Genomic DNA, 14,478 nt, shown 5'->3' on the forward strand with positions numbered 1-14,478 from the left:
AGTCCCCCAGTATACTGCAGAAACTCTTTTCTGTGACAGAACTGACCTTCCCTTTGCAGATGCCCAAAGAGACTGAGACTCACTCTGGTCTATTAATCAGAAACAAATTATGAAAGAATGTAGTTGGACTGGTTGACACTATCCTGTCTTGGGAGACTCAGTAACAGCCTAGTAACAATGTCCTCTTCATGGGTAATGAACAGCCATGACAAATGGGGCAGAGAAACTATTTATTTGCATATGCAAATTCTCACACAAGGGAAACATGTACAAACAAGTGTCATTGTAAGGTGGATTAGGCAAACAACGCTTTCTTTTTAGGACATTCTGCAGCCCAGAACATTAGTCAGCACAATTAAACCAGTCTCCATGGAGACTAATGAAATTTCACCATGGTATGAGTTAAATTAGATAGCTAGTTATGTGTTTCCACAATCCAACTTGAAATCCATTATTGTTTCAGAACAATACAGCAATTGTGCCTAGCTGATCTTTGCCAGCTCAACAAGCTCCTAAGTTGACAATTTGCATATGTTAATATAATTAAGCACTAATTACATGAAACTTGTACATATTCACATGCACTTTCCCTGGGCGCTTTTCAGTTTGAACCTTGGCCAAGTCTTTAACCCTTAGAATGGTCTTAGAGGATAAAAACTCTGCCTGTGGGTAGAGCCCCTAGGCAGACACAGAAAGGCTCCTCATTTATAAACACAAAGCTTAACCTGGCTTCTCATATTTCTAGCAACAATGACAGAAAATATTTTGTGAGTGTGGTAGGGACCAGGATGAGGGAAAACCAGGGTGTGTATTGGGGGGGGTCAGTCTTTAAAGACTTAATAATGAATATCTTCTCATAGAAAAGCAGTAACATACATTTCAAGAAAATGTTAAGAATTTGCTCTCACTGACATTGTGGGACCTTGGGAGATGAAAATGGTTTGACAACAGCAAAAATAGCAAGTAGAAAAGGAAAAGGGTGCATCAACACCTAATGAGCTTTACATAAATATATGCAGAGGCAATTAAGCAATGTTAATTACTATGACAGCAGTTAATTGAATATAATTAGATATTTTAAGCCACTGAATAAAGCATAGTTAAGATTAATTTTATTGAGATTAATTGTAAATAAGGATAGATTAACTCTATGTTTTGACAGGCATAAAAAGTAGTTCTGCAAATTAAGCAGGAGCGTGGCCACCAATCCAAAAATCATATATTATTTTAATGTCACACCTCAGAATCATCCCCTCAATAAACATGACTTTTCAAACCCAAACAGACAGGAATCTTGAAGAAAAACAAACAGCTTGCAGAGATTAAAGAGCCTTTTGTCCTTTTTCATGTGCATTTCTTTTAACAGACTAAATTAAGCGAGTCTGGTGTACGTTTTTTAGGAAGGAACATTTCACACTGAATGGAAAAAATGTTCTATCACATATGAAATTCGTGCAGCTGTGCGGAACTTGGTCCAGATGGTTTTAGACTATAAACCACCACCAAATGATAGACAGTAGGCCTTCCCAAGATTATGTGATAAAATCACAATCTTTTATTTTGACCTCCCAAATTTCTGCTTTGTATTATTTCCAATCAAATCACATATTTTCTTTTACAAATGTGTTTCTCCAAGAGGGTTAAAAGAAACATTGTGCCTACTTAGTACTAGAAATAAATGTAAAATGAATTGGAGAAGGCCTCCAGTAACAGATATCAGCTAAATCATTCAGCCACAGAATGCAATGATAGCTATGACAACAACGTATGCACATGACAACACATGATTATTACTCTCAAAAACAATGGTTTCTAGAAATATTTCTTAGGGAAATATTGCTAAATGAAAAGCCCTCCCAAATACTTCTACACCAAGCCAATTCATGCATACTCTTTAAGGAAATTAACACAGTCCTCAAGAATGCTGAACAAATCACTAATAAGAAAGGAACTTCCATTGATTTTGAAATAAATCAATAGGTGATTAACATAATATTTTTAAAGGAGCAGAATGTGTGTGTGTCTATATTGCATAAACATATATATTATATTTCCAATACTTCTTAGCTCTTAATCGAACGAGGGCTTTATGCTATTGAGCATGTCTCTACACTACCTCACAACTTCTTTAGGATGCCCTTAGTCTTTATAACGAAAATCCTAAAATGGTCTGTGAAACAAGACTACGACAAGCCATTCTGCAGTGAAAGATTTTAAATCATCCAGCCTCTTCTAATAGACTTGAGACTTATTGAGGTAGAAACCATAAAAAATGAAGAAGGGAAATTTAATCCCTGAAATATTGATTTGCACATTAATATCATATAGGCAGAGGGCAATTTGGCTTCGTGGAAATGACACATTGTCGACCCTTGGTGAAGTCAGAGCCAATCTAACTGCTGAACATGTCTGAATCTCAAGAGTTATTAAGGGCTTCCCTTCTTGCCTTTATGACTTTTCTTCAGCCTACCAATGCAATCTTAAATGTATTATCTTTAAGAAATAATTGTAAAACCTCAGGGGTTTTCCAGTTAATGGAAGGGAGGCCAAACCACATCAGATTCTGAAATGCAACATTAAACCCTTGCAATCAACAAAACCACCTCAATTCTCATCCATCCAGTGGAGGATCTAATATTGTTATTAGAGATAATCAAATTTCATTGTGTAAATTTAGGCTCATGGTCAGAATGAAAGCAGTAAATTCTGCAATATTAAACAGCGATTTTCTCAGCATCCCTTATGCTTTCCTTTGCTGGTGCAGCATCTTTAAAAATAATCCAACTAGGTCAAAATTAATGAACAGATTTGGGCTCATTTCCTAAAAACTGTGAAAGATTACAATAGACCTGAACCATGTTTCCTTCATTTTTAACTTTCAGTGGCAACTTTCACTTCCTAGACCCACAGTCCACTCTCCCTGTCCTAACCCCACAGTTGGTGCTATTGCTTTGACTTACACAGCTGGTTTACCTGACCTTTCTTTGTTCCTTAGGTACATTTCACTTTTCAGATTTATGGTATTTCACCCATATTTCATTGGCTCTATCTTCACTGCCATAAAAAAGAGAACACTTAAATATGAGTTTACTTTTTTAAATCCAAAAGCAACCAGCTATTGAATAAATACACATTGATGCTCTCTCCTCAGTTTATGCCATAAATATTAAAACCATTTAAAAAAATAACTCTATAAACCTATGATCCCCACACTGAAGCCAGGTGCAAGAGGTTAAAACAGCTGGCTAGCCATCTTTTATTTTTGTGTGCCTTCCTGCTGATTGAAACCGCAAACACTGAAAACTATCAAATATTCCCTTAAGGATTTTCTTTTTTTTAAGAAGAGGAAGAAAAAAAGAAAAACCTTCATTTTCTATAATATGCTCCTTTGTGGAGAAAAAAAAAAAACTCTAAAACACAATCAGTCACAGAGGTAGTGAAATAATTCAAATATCTCCTTTCTGTTGTATTTAAACCATCATTTCCAACAACTTCTATATACAATTGTTTTTAATTCTTCAGTTAGAAAAGAGAAGAGAGAAAGAGAGAAAGAAAGAAAGTCTGAGCTTGCTCTGTCAGTTTTGCCAGTAAATATAAAGTAAAACAAATGTTGATGGCACCGAGAGTGTTACATACCCGGGCTGTGTTTTTGCATTGCTCTCAATGGAAGCGATCGATGCCCGTGTCACTGTCGCGTCCCAATCGCAGCCAAGTCTCAGCCTTAATCTAAGCAACACCCGAAAAGGCAGCGGCAGCCGCAGCCTCTCCCTGACTCTTCCATCCATCCACCCAACTAAAAATATAATACTACATATGAGCTTTAACCACTCCACGTTTATAGGGATCAAGCCACTGAAAATCCAGGAGAACACAATAAAAAAAAAAAAAAAAAAAAAAAAAAAAAAAACCTCCTTCTGTCTCGTGTCTCTCTCTCTCCTCTCTCTCTTCCTCTCTCCTCTCTCTCCTCTCTCTCTGTCTCTCCTTTTGCCATCTACATGATCCTTGATTAAACATGGAACAGAGTTATTAAAAAGGGGGGGCGGGTAAGGACTCAAGGAGAGGAAATGCAACTGTCAGAAATCGGGACCGCCAGATTTCCTGGTGAACCTGCCTCTGTCTGAGTCAGTGTCAATCCACCATCTTCCGCCAGTGAACTTGTCTTTGGGTTTTTGTTTGGTTTGGGGGGGTTGTTGTTGTTGTGTATGTGCTTTTTTTTTTTTTTTTTGGAAGGGGGAGGGGAAAGGCAAGGTGGGGGCTGGAGGTGGGGGGGGAGCAGGGAGAATGTGTGTGTGTCTGTGAGTACGTGTTGAGTGTGTGTATGTATGTGTGTGTAGGGGTCGGGGTGGGGGGGGGGTCCGTGTTTGCGATCTGAACCTTTGGTACCTACAAGGAGGGTGTCTCACCGAACGGTAGCTAAGATCTCACCAGAACCGCGCGGAAGTGAGGAGTCGCGGCCAAAGGCGCCCGCTGGAGCCTCCTCTCTGGGCCGGACCCCAGCCCGAGCCGCGAAAGGAGCCCCCCGCCCGGATCACAGGTAACAAAAGAAATACAAACCAGTGCACCGTCTTCTGTGGGGGAAGGGGGCCAGGATGGGAAACCCTCAGTAACTTGGGCATCAGCAGAGAAACTTTATACAATTCCATGAGAAATTTTATTATTATTATTTTCTGATAGAAGAGATCATAAAGAATGGGGGGAGGAGGGAGTGAACTAGAAGTAGAAGGAAGGCGAGACCCGACGCATTCCAGCCCCTCTTCCCTTAGCTGCTCCCGGCCGGAAGGCGCACTTGATGCGGAGAGAGGCGAAGAAGGTGAAGTTCGTTTTGCAGACATGGAACCTCTTTGGGGAGGGGGGGCAGGGAATAAATCAGTTCTCAGAGCCGGCCACAGCCTCCCCCCTACACACACACACACACACACACACACACCCTTTGCCCTCTGCCAAAAGGAAAGGAAAGATTCTTGACCCCAAGCCGCTGGCATCTATCCTCTAGTCTAACGCACTACCGGCAGCGAAAGCGCCTGGCGAGAGCTGCAGCCGCCTCCCGGGTCCCTGGCCCCAAGGCCCGGCGTTCCCGCCTCCTAACGGACCTGCCTTCCGTTAGCCAGCACCCGAGTCCGCGCCGCCCGCGCCGCCGGGAGCAGCCCTCGGCTGTGCCCGCTGCCCGCTCCGGCCGGCGGGTGTCTACCTGCTGCCCAGCCCCTGCTCGCGCCCCGGCCTCTTGGAACAACCCCCCTCCCCCGCCCAAGGCGTACAGATCCCCCGTCCTCCGCCAGTCCCGAGCACTAAGCGCCCTTCGGGGAACTTGAGAGAGGAAAGGGTGGGGGTGGTAAGAGGAGGAAGAAAAATGAGGCTGAATAACGGGGGTGGGGGGTGTAAAACAGGGAGAGAGGGGCTTCAAGCCCCACCGACCAACGTCCAAACTTTCCGAGGATGAGTGCAGAGAAGGGGTCATTCCGACCCGGGTGTGGGCGCGCGGGGCGAGCGGGGACCCCTGGTAGTGCCCGCGCCGCTGCGGAGCTGACAGCTTCCCCGCGCCACGAGAACGCCACAGGCTCGCGGTGGAGACAGAACCCGAAAAGACAGGGAAAAGGAGAGAAAACTGCTCGACGAAACGTGAATGATCCGCCACTTCAATCCAAAAGTTAAATCCTCCAAAACGCAGCCCCCCCAAAGAAAGTGGAAAATCAGGTCCCTCTGTGCCCCCTCCCTCTTCCAGCGGAGCAAATCCTTGAGCCAAAAAAAGGGGGAAAGAGATAGAAAAGGGGGGCAGAGCGGAAGAGATGGTCGGGATGAGGGGATGTGTGCGAGAGCGAGCGAGAGCGAGCGAGCTAGGGGCAGAGAGGGAGAGAGGCGGAGAGGGAGAGAGAGGGAGCGAAATATCAAAGATTGTGCAAGATCAGGCTGGAAAGATAATCGATACTCGACCTAAATTTAACACAAACTACTCAATAAAAGTTAAAGAAAAAACTTACTTTCCATTTCCCCTGCAGTTCCTACTCGATCTTCGCCTCTTTTTTGTTTTGCTTTTATTTTACTTACAGCTGATCACATCCAAGTAAAACGAGAGGGTTCATTAAAAAAAAAAATAAAAAAAATAAAAAAATAATCCTCGAACTTTATTGGGTGAAAATAAAAACGCTGAAGCAGAAAGTGGGGGGCATGGAGCGGTCCTCGGGGGTCCGGGAGGAGTTAAAGCATGTGCCGACCGCGGTCTCGCTGTTTGGTTGTGAAGGGGTTGGGAAAAGGAGGAAAGGAAATGAAAATCCGATATGTCTTTATTCTGCTAATTATTATCGTTTTAGCCCTGTTTAAAAAAATGGCTGATTAAGTTGAGTGCGCATGTCTTTGTGTGTCTATTCCCGATATGCACTCTGGGAATGAGAGAGGAGAGTGAGGGAGAGGGAGAGGGAGAGGGGGGAGAGAGAGGTGTAATTAGTGAGGTGATCAACATTCCCCAGACTGCAAATGACGCGCAGCCCGGACTCGGAGCAGCCCGGGAGCCTCGCGGCTTCCAAGGCTCGGAGCGCTGCGGCGGGAGCCCGGGACGCTGCGACCGCGGAGAGGGCAGGAGATGGGGATCTCCGGGGCTCGCACCCCACGCGCCCCTGCGCGCGCGACTCCCAAACTTCATTAGACACACACACACGCACCCACAACCACACACACAACCACACACACACACACACACACACACACTCTCTCTGTTCAGCAAAAAGGGAGAGAAAATAAAACATAAATACCGCCAAAGCAATGCCCTTTAACCAGTCGAATTTTTCTTTTTATTTTAATGAAGCAAAGTAATTATTATCGGGCCAAAGATTTGTTTACTAGGGAGCTTTAAGGACAATATTAGAGGAATGAAGAGATTTTTTTTTCCCTCTGCCTAATTTATTGTTGCATACAAGAACGCATTTTAATGGAGAAATGCGGGGACTGAGCAAATATGCAGATGTATGTAAATAAAGGGTGCCTGGCAGTGTGCAAACACCGCCTGGCCCAGCCTATTTCGGAGGAAGAATTGCACTCTGGATCTATAGACACCTATTTAAACACGGATCTTTCGCTTGCACAGGCAGGAGAGAGGACCCAGGGCATGGTTGATGCAAGTGTTAGTTGAGTCAAAGTAAACTTTCAAATGAGAATAAGTGATTCGTGCAAGGGTGATAGTGGGGATATGGTTCTAGCCTTTATGTAATATTTTTGAATATTTTATCAGAATTGCTTAAGTTCAATGTAATAGCTTTAAGAAGACTTAGGGGGAAAAAAACCCCTTTCATCTTGCAAGTCTGTTGAATTATCTTTCTTGAAGCACGTTATGATGAATTTTAAAACCCCACTACAGATCTCATTAGAATGAAATATACTTGGTATTTTCTGGTGCAAAATTTAAGGTGGCTGATTCTCATTTGAAAATCTAATTATCTCTTCCCAATATTACAGATGTGAATATGAGTGACACTTTCATTAAAAGATAATTAACTAAAACTAGGAATAGACATACTTTTAAATACCCCCTACTGAATATCTGAATATGGAATATATATATATATATATGTGTGTGTGTGTGTGTGTGTGTGTGTATTCACACTATCTCTTGCTGCTCAGATAGCATCTTGATATACTGCTACACTATAGGTCACAAGTAGACACCATCTATGTAATATTTCAAAAATAGGAATTCTAGAGAGAAGGTGAAAGTACAAACCAAGCAATCTAAAAACAAGAAATACTTGTAATGTCCAGCTTCCTGGACAGGTGAGGTGTCAGCTGCCTTGAAGCTGACAGGTCTTTGAAGTTCTGGATCACCAGGATCTGCTTCAAAACCTTGTCTTAGGCCTTAAGCACCAAATCTACCAAATACCAACAAAAAGGTTTATCGCAGGACAACAGACGCTGCAAACACGCATCTTTCTGGCCCTGAAACATTGTATTATCAGGGAACATTTGGAAAATCCTAGAACTGATGCAAATGGCATGAAAAACCAAACAAAACACCTGGGAGGATCAAAGCATAGTCCTCAAAAGAGCAGACCTAGGCCCAAATCAGAAAAGCTGGTTGCCTACAGCAGCTGGCTAAGGTTACAATGAAAGTCCAAAGGCTTGGAGTAGAGAATAAAACCTAGATATGGTCTTTATTAAGAGGGCGGGGGGAGCAAATCACCACCTTAGGAATCTGAAGTCGATGTATGTACCAGTATAGTGTAAAACAGGGCTACTAGACGTTAACAGAAAGAAAATCATCTACCTCTCCAAAGACTCCATTCTATTTTAAACTTGTTTGGGAAGAAATCTGCTCAAAGTGTATGGCTTTCTAAGATTTTTAAGTTACTTTGTTTACAATCTTACCTTTATACAGCCACTATATCATTGCTGTGCCTCAGTTGAGTTTAACCATGTGCTTTAAGAAACATACATGACCACGGTGGTAAAATTTTAATTCTCTGTAACTTGCAAGTGAAGAAGGTGTTTATGTAGCGTTGCTGTTTACAGAAAAACACCCCAGAGAGCAAAAATTCTAGCTTTAAAAAACTATTTGAGATGTGTGTTGGGGAAGGGGGTGGGGGCTTTTAAAAAGACTGAGGGGAAATGAAGGCAGGGAGACTTTCAGGTTCAAATCAGAAAAGATCAAGCCCTTTGCCGGAGAGGGCTCCATGTACAAGCTCACTGATGGAAAAACCATTTCCTGCGATTTCAGACGGTAAATGTGTATGATGAAGGAAACACCTGAGAACAATAAGTCTGTTTCAGGCTCAGGTGAAGAAAGGGGTCTATTTCTGGCATGGAAGAATAGGGAAATGATGATCATTTCGTTTTCAAGTTCTCCTTTATTTCTTTTGCCTTTTTCTCCCTGAAACATCATCAATAACATTAATGTCATTAATGTCAAAACACCAAACGTCAAGTCAGGAAAACCATTTAAAAAATTTGGTGGCTATTTCTTCTCTACACCCCCATCTTTCTCTTGTCTTGGAAAATACATCCCTGTCTTTTCTTGGAAAATCTCTCTCTTCTCCTCTCTCTCTCTCTTTCTCTCTTTCTCTCTCTCTCTCTCCCTCTCTCTCTCCTGTGTGTGTTGGGGCGGGGGGGGGGAGCGGTTTTTGAATTCTAAGTAAGAAAACAAAAGGAAGGAGGATTTGCAAGAGGAGCGCCCACTTTTGCAATCCCTCTGCTAGCGAGCATTTCCCCCCCCTAGCCTGTGTGTGTTCTTTTTAATCATCTCTTTCTCATCCTCTTTCACCGCTTTCCTAAGAGGAGAAGCTGGGGTGAGGGTCGGGGGTTAATGGGCTGAGGGGATGGGGCAGAGAGGGACTAGCACGAGTCAAGAGTTTCCTCCCAGGCTCGGCCTTGGAGCGCGCCCGCGCGAGGAGGGTAGCTGGGGAGAAGGGGCTGCGGGTCTGCGTGGGGTGGGCCCGGAGGCGCGGAGCGCGGCGCCGCGGGCAGGGGCGCGGCGAGGCGGGCGAGCCCGAGCCCAGCCCGCGGGCTGCTCCCGGGCGAGGGCGCGATCTGCCCCGCTCGACCCGGCTGCGCCCCGGCCCCTGGCAGCTTCCTTCTCGGCCCCTCGCTCCAGGAAACCCAGCTGCTCCTCTCGGGTCTCTGAGGACCCCTTGCCGTCAACCTTTGACCCTGTCCCACCCCACTCCCCCCGCCCCCATTCTGGTGTCCCTAAACTCTGTGCGAACCCGCCGCCGCCCTCAAGGAAGGTTTGGCTACTTTTTATTTCAAAGTGAAAGGAGCAGAGGTTTCCCTGCCGCACCGAGAACTTTCCCTACACCCTCTTCTACACTTTCCAGGGCTACCCCAGCCGAGCCAAGCCCATTCCGGGGCACTCGGACCCTGAAGCCGAGCGCCCAATTGGGGGAGAACCAAAAAGGAATGCCAGGTGGTTAGGTGTTGAGTGTTGGAAGCAAGGAGTAATTAATTCTGAGACAAAAGATAATTTCCACTTTTAGACTTTTCCGGCGTATTTTATTCCCCAAATCTGTGCCGCGGACACTCTGGACTTTACAGTCGCTTTAAGGAGCCCTCCGCTGTCTGTTCCCGGATTCCCCCGCCCTGCCCTCACCAATTCAGTAACAAATACCCCACCTCCCTCTCCCTCACGTCCCGCCAGCTCAAGACCAAGCCCAGCCCAAGGGGAAAAGGTTCCCAGTCTTTTGACCGCGCCTCCAGGGTCTATAGATGAGCTCAGTTTGAAACGAGGTATTACAAGATTTCAGCGTTAGGAACCCTTTATATCACCACAGACACTTTCAGATCCTCAGCCCCCCTCCTCCTCCCCTCTTTTTGTTGGGTCTTCTGCACCCGGGGGCTATTTAACAAAGGCAGTCTGTTAACTAACATTTTTAACTCAGCAACTCCTTTCCAAAACACACTTAAACTTGATACCAATGTCTGTCATTTTGTGAGTGGGGAGGTATGGATGTGTGTGTGTAAAGGGGGAGACGTGAAGTTGTCAGTGAATCGGAAAGTGCAGGGTTTATTCGGGATGGTGTCACAAACACATTATATTTACAGTGAAGTAATTCAAGAAATAGTGTGGAAGAGTGCCAAATTTCATTACCATGAAAAAAGTATCTTTTTCTTGAGAACTCACAAAGCGGGGGGGGGGGGGAATGGAAGGTTAAAATATGACATAACATCCAGAATGGACACTCTCTTTGATGGGGAGCATGAGCTAGATGAAATGAAATTCAAAAAGGAAAGACATTTTAGGTGTGTATGTGTGTGCAGCATTTGTGGGCAGTTAAATCTGTGGTTCACTGATTCTTTCCCCTCCCCCAACCTGGTTCTTATCTCCTTTGTGGTCTTTTTTTGCCTTAAAAATGCCCCCATCTTGATCCCGGTCTCTATCTGTACTTCTGTATTCCTGTACGTTTCTCGCTTTCTAACTAAAGTCCGTCTTTGGTTTTTATTGGCAGTAAATCTGTTTTACCCCCCCCCCCCTTGGTGGTACTGACCTGGTTCAACGTGTGTTGTTGGGGGGGGCAGTCATTATTATGTAAAGTTAGGCACAGGTAAGGTTTGGAATGGGGAAAAGGGAGGAGTTATAGAGGGTCTGAGCGAAGAAGAATTAAGGGAGTGGAGAAGGAATGGGGGAAGGGGGAGAGAGAAAAGTCAGACACCCTATGGCCTTTCTGGGGTCAGGGCTCAGACAGTGCTGTGACCTCCTTTCCCTCTAGGCAACCAGCCCAGTGTTTATAAACAAAATCAGATGGGACTCTCCCGAAACAATAGCACTTCACTAACTTCACAAGCACTTCTACAGCTCTTATGCAAATTAATAAGGACTCTTTATCACTTACCTCTAAGCACCCCCAACCCCCTCAGCACAAGTATTCACACTTAACATCACCCAAACCAAGGATCACAAGCACACCCTTCTCGAAACACATGGAGATATTTCCAGCAAACGTATCCAACAAAAATTATACGTTTCATCTGGGGAAAATCTCTAAGAGACAATGAATTCCCAAAGATGGGAAAAGATAGGTAAGTGGGAAAAGAAAGAAAACTGAGATTTCACTGAATAGAAGATTAATTTGTGATCTTTTAAAACACAAAACATCTATATCTAGTCAAGGCAACGCTGTATAGACAACATACTAAACACTGGCCACTGAATAGAATTATTTGCAAACAGGACACCACGTTCATCCTAATATCCACATTTCCAAGACAAAACTGCAGATCTTAATAGTTGAAGAAAAGCCACCACCTCTGTATGTAACATCCCTAAATATTAGACACAAAAGCACCATTAAATCCTGCAGCAAACAAACAGCCCATATGATCTAAGTTACAAAATGTATAATTAAATCCATCTTCAATTACAGAAGGGAGCTAGCAGAAACTAAATCAAAGATTTTGAAACAAACGTTGCTTGCCAAGGTACAGAAATGATAGCTTTACATTATATTGTAACCAAAACTTCATTTCAGGAATAAATTACAAGACAGGGAAAAAAAAGGTGAAAGAAAAAAAGAATTAAATGATTTCAAACTTTTGCTTTAAAATGATTATCAGTGAAAGTCTAAGAGAAAAAGGTTAAAGAAAATATACCTCAGAGCAAAAAGATCATCTCCTTTTCTTCTTTGTCTATCAGTCCCCTGTTAAAGCATATGGAAAATGTTTTCAAAATGCCCAGATTTGGCACATTGTCATTGCAAAGAGAGGAGCGCAGTGATGCTGTTAGAGAAAATGGGAAATAAATTCAGGATTGGGTGCTGCCTCCTTCAATGCGGATTTATCTAAGTTTAATTTAATATTCTGCAATCACTGAATGATCGCATATAATTCACCAAGATTTTAAAGGGCTTTATTTAAATACCTTGAGCAAAAAGAAATGAAATTTAAACCATTGCAGCCATTGCTTATTTTTTTAAAATTTTCCTATTAGAAGAACTTTAACTGGCAATTTCTAATAATAAAAGGAAAAACGATAAAGGTTTGGATTTTTTAAAGGGAGAATGTTAAAGGAAAGCATTAGCTTTATTAAAATCATTCTGAACATAAAATCAAAAAGCACAAAATGGTTGTTTGTAAAACACTAAACCTTTAATCGATTTTATTGGCATTCCGATCGATTAGATAAACGGAAATCTATAGCAAACATCAAAGCATTTAAAACATTTTCTCTATCTCATTTATAAACAAAACTTTTCTTTTCAGCAGAAAAAAATGATTATCAAACGACTAACAGGAAATTCTTCAGATATCAAATTACGATAATAAAATTATTTCCACATGGAAAGGGATAATGACAATGATGATAGTAATTACAATAATGAATAATTCAACAACCCTTTGACATGTATGTTAGAACCTCCAGCAGAAACCGCTCTAAAGGGAGGGGTACTTTAAAAGAAATACTTTATTTTTTTTAATTGAAGTATATTTGACAATACTTTATTTTTAGAGGAAATATTTTTTAAAGATAACTCTGGGGAGTAGCTTAGGTGTAACTGTCGGACTCGCGTTAATTTCCCTGCAATTTCTAAGGAGTCAATTTTCTCGCGGGTGTTTTCCTTCCAAATTGATATTTATTAGCAAAAATTAATATGCAAATGTCATTGAGCCCTTCCAGGTTTGCAAACTTGTATCCGGACCTGTCTTCTACTTATTCTAAAAGGTGATTCTTAAATCATAGAGGGGGGCGAAGACGAGACTCCCCCAACCTGAACGTGATCACACATTTGATCTTTTAAGTGAAGGAAACCAATTTATTTGGAGATATGAAGACTGCTATCCAGAGAAATGCAGCAATCAGAGCTTATAGCATTTTAGCTGCAGCAAAAGGAAGTGTTGCTGTAACGGGTATTACGTTTATTTGTTAAAGAAAATCAATGAAAGTGGCTGTAAAGTAGTTAGTGAGGCGTGTGTTTGGGACTCGCGGTGAATCGCGACTCGGGCAGGCTGGAAGAGCAGCTCCTCTCCTTGCCAGAAAAGTCCCCGCGTCGCCCCGAGCCGGGGAACGGGCTGCGCGGCACCTGGCTTCCCACTCGCCGGTGCTGCCCCGCGGTGCTCTCTCTGGTCGACCGCCTAAGTCGCTCCGATTCTCTGCCCTTTTTGCCCTCTGTCCTAGCAGTCGCTTCTTCCAGTAGACTGTGGTGGCCTTCCCACGCCCTCCCTCAGCAGCACACACCTTTTTCCTCCTTTTCTCTTACTGACTCGGGTCGCTTCCTCCTTTACGCTACAGGTCTCAACTTCTGTACTTCCTTTCCTGCTATTGGAATCTCCTCCTTCTGAATCTCGAAGTCTCTTCGGTGAATCGCGGAATCTCTCTTTCCTACCCCGCCCCTCCCCCATTTCTCCCTCCTGCCAATTATTTAGCACCCGGGTCTTCTTACCCTCGCACTCCTATCCTCTCCTCCAGACATTCCAGAGAGTTCTCATCACACCAGAATGCATTTTCTCCTCCTCCTCCTCCCCTTGGATTGGGAAGTGTGTGTGTGTGTGTGTGTGTGTGTGTGTGTGTAAGGGGGGGCGCGGATTTTGAGTTGAACTCCCGGGGGTTTTATTCTATTCTTTTAACAGCTTTACTTTCCCTTTTCTTCTTTGCGTAACCTTTACCTACCTACTAATTTATAACAGAAGCGGTTTCTTTCCCTTTCATTTCCTAGTTTACGGTTTCCGTCTGGGGCTGTGCATTGCACGGGAACCCTCTGGCTCCCCCCTTCCCCGGCCGCCCCCGCCGGCCGCCGGCCCAGGCAACTATTTTCCTGTACTTGGTTTTGGTCTCATGGCACTTTCTCTCCTTGGAGTAAGTTAGTTTCCATGATTTGAAGTTCTCCGCAGAGCGCCTCTTTGTCAGGCTACCTCGCTGCCCAAATAAAGGGTGGGGTGTGGGGGAAGGTGTATCACCCACTTAAATCCCTTTTAACAACCGTTTACTCCCAGTCCCACCACCCGCCCAGGTAATGTCTTGTGTGAATAACAACGAATTCTGAAAGATTTTCCATCTCTGCGCGTGCGGAT

General features: G+C 43.6%; 1 protein-coding gene and 1 long non-coding RNA gene across 7 annotated transcripts in view; one reads left to right on the forward strand and one right to left on the reverse strand.

Moving 5' to 3' along the window:
- Positions 1-6,430, reverse strand: part of ZFHX4 (zinc finger homeobox 4) — a 182,552-nt gene extending 176,122 nt beyond the window's left edge. For 2 of the 4 annotated variants that reach the window (XM_044245429.1, XM_044245424.1), the window contains exon 1: positions 3,637-3,873. The gene's annotated coding sequence lies outside the window, so the exon portion shown is untranslated. Of the gene's footprint in view, positions 1-3,636; positions 3,874-4,554; positions 4,610-5,975 lie in introns of those variants that run through there. The other 2 variants (XM_044245425.1, XM_044245428.1) reach the window with 2 other exon arrangements.
- LOC122904509 overlaps positions 3,920-14,478 on the forward strand; it is a 40,534-nt gene continuing 29,975 nt past the window's right edge. For all 3 annotated transcript variants that reach the window (XR_006384216.1, XR_006384218.1, XR_006384217.1), the window contains exons 1-2: positions 3,920-4,121; positions 4,391-4,534. This is a non-coding gene — a long non-coding RNA (uncharacterized LOC122904509). The remainder of the gene's footprint in view (positions 4,122-4,390; positions 4,535-14,478) is intronic.

Source organism: Neovison vison, chromosome 4 (assembly GCF_020171115.1).
Source record: "Neovison vison isolate M4711 chromosome 4, ASM_NN_V1, whole genome shotgun sequence".
In the NCBI taxonomy this organism is placed as follows: Eukaryota; Metazoa; Chordata; class Mammalia; order Carnivora; family Mustelidae; genus Neogale; species Neogale vison.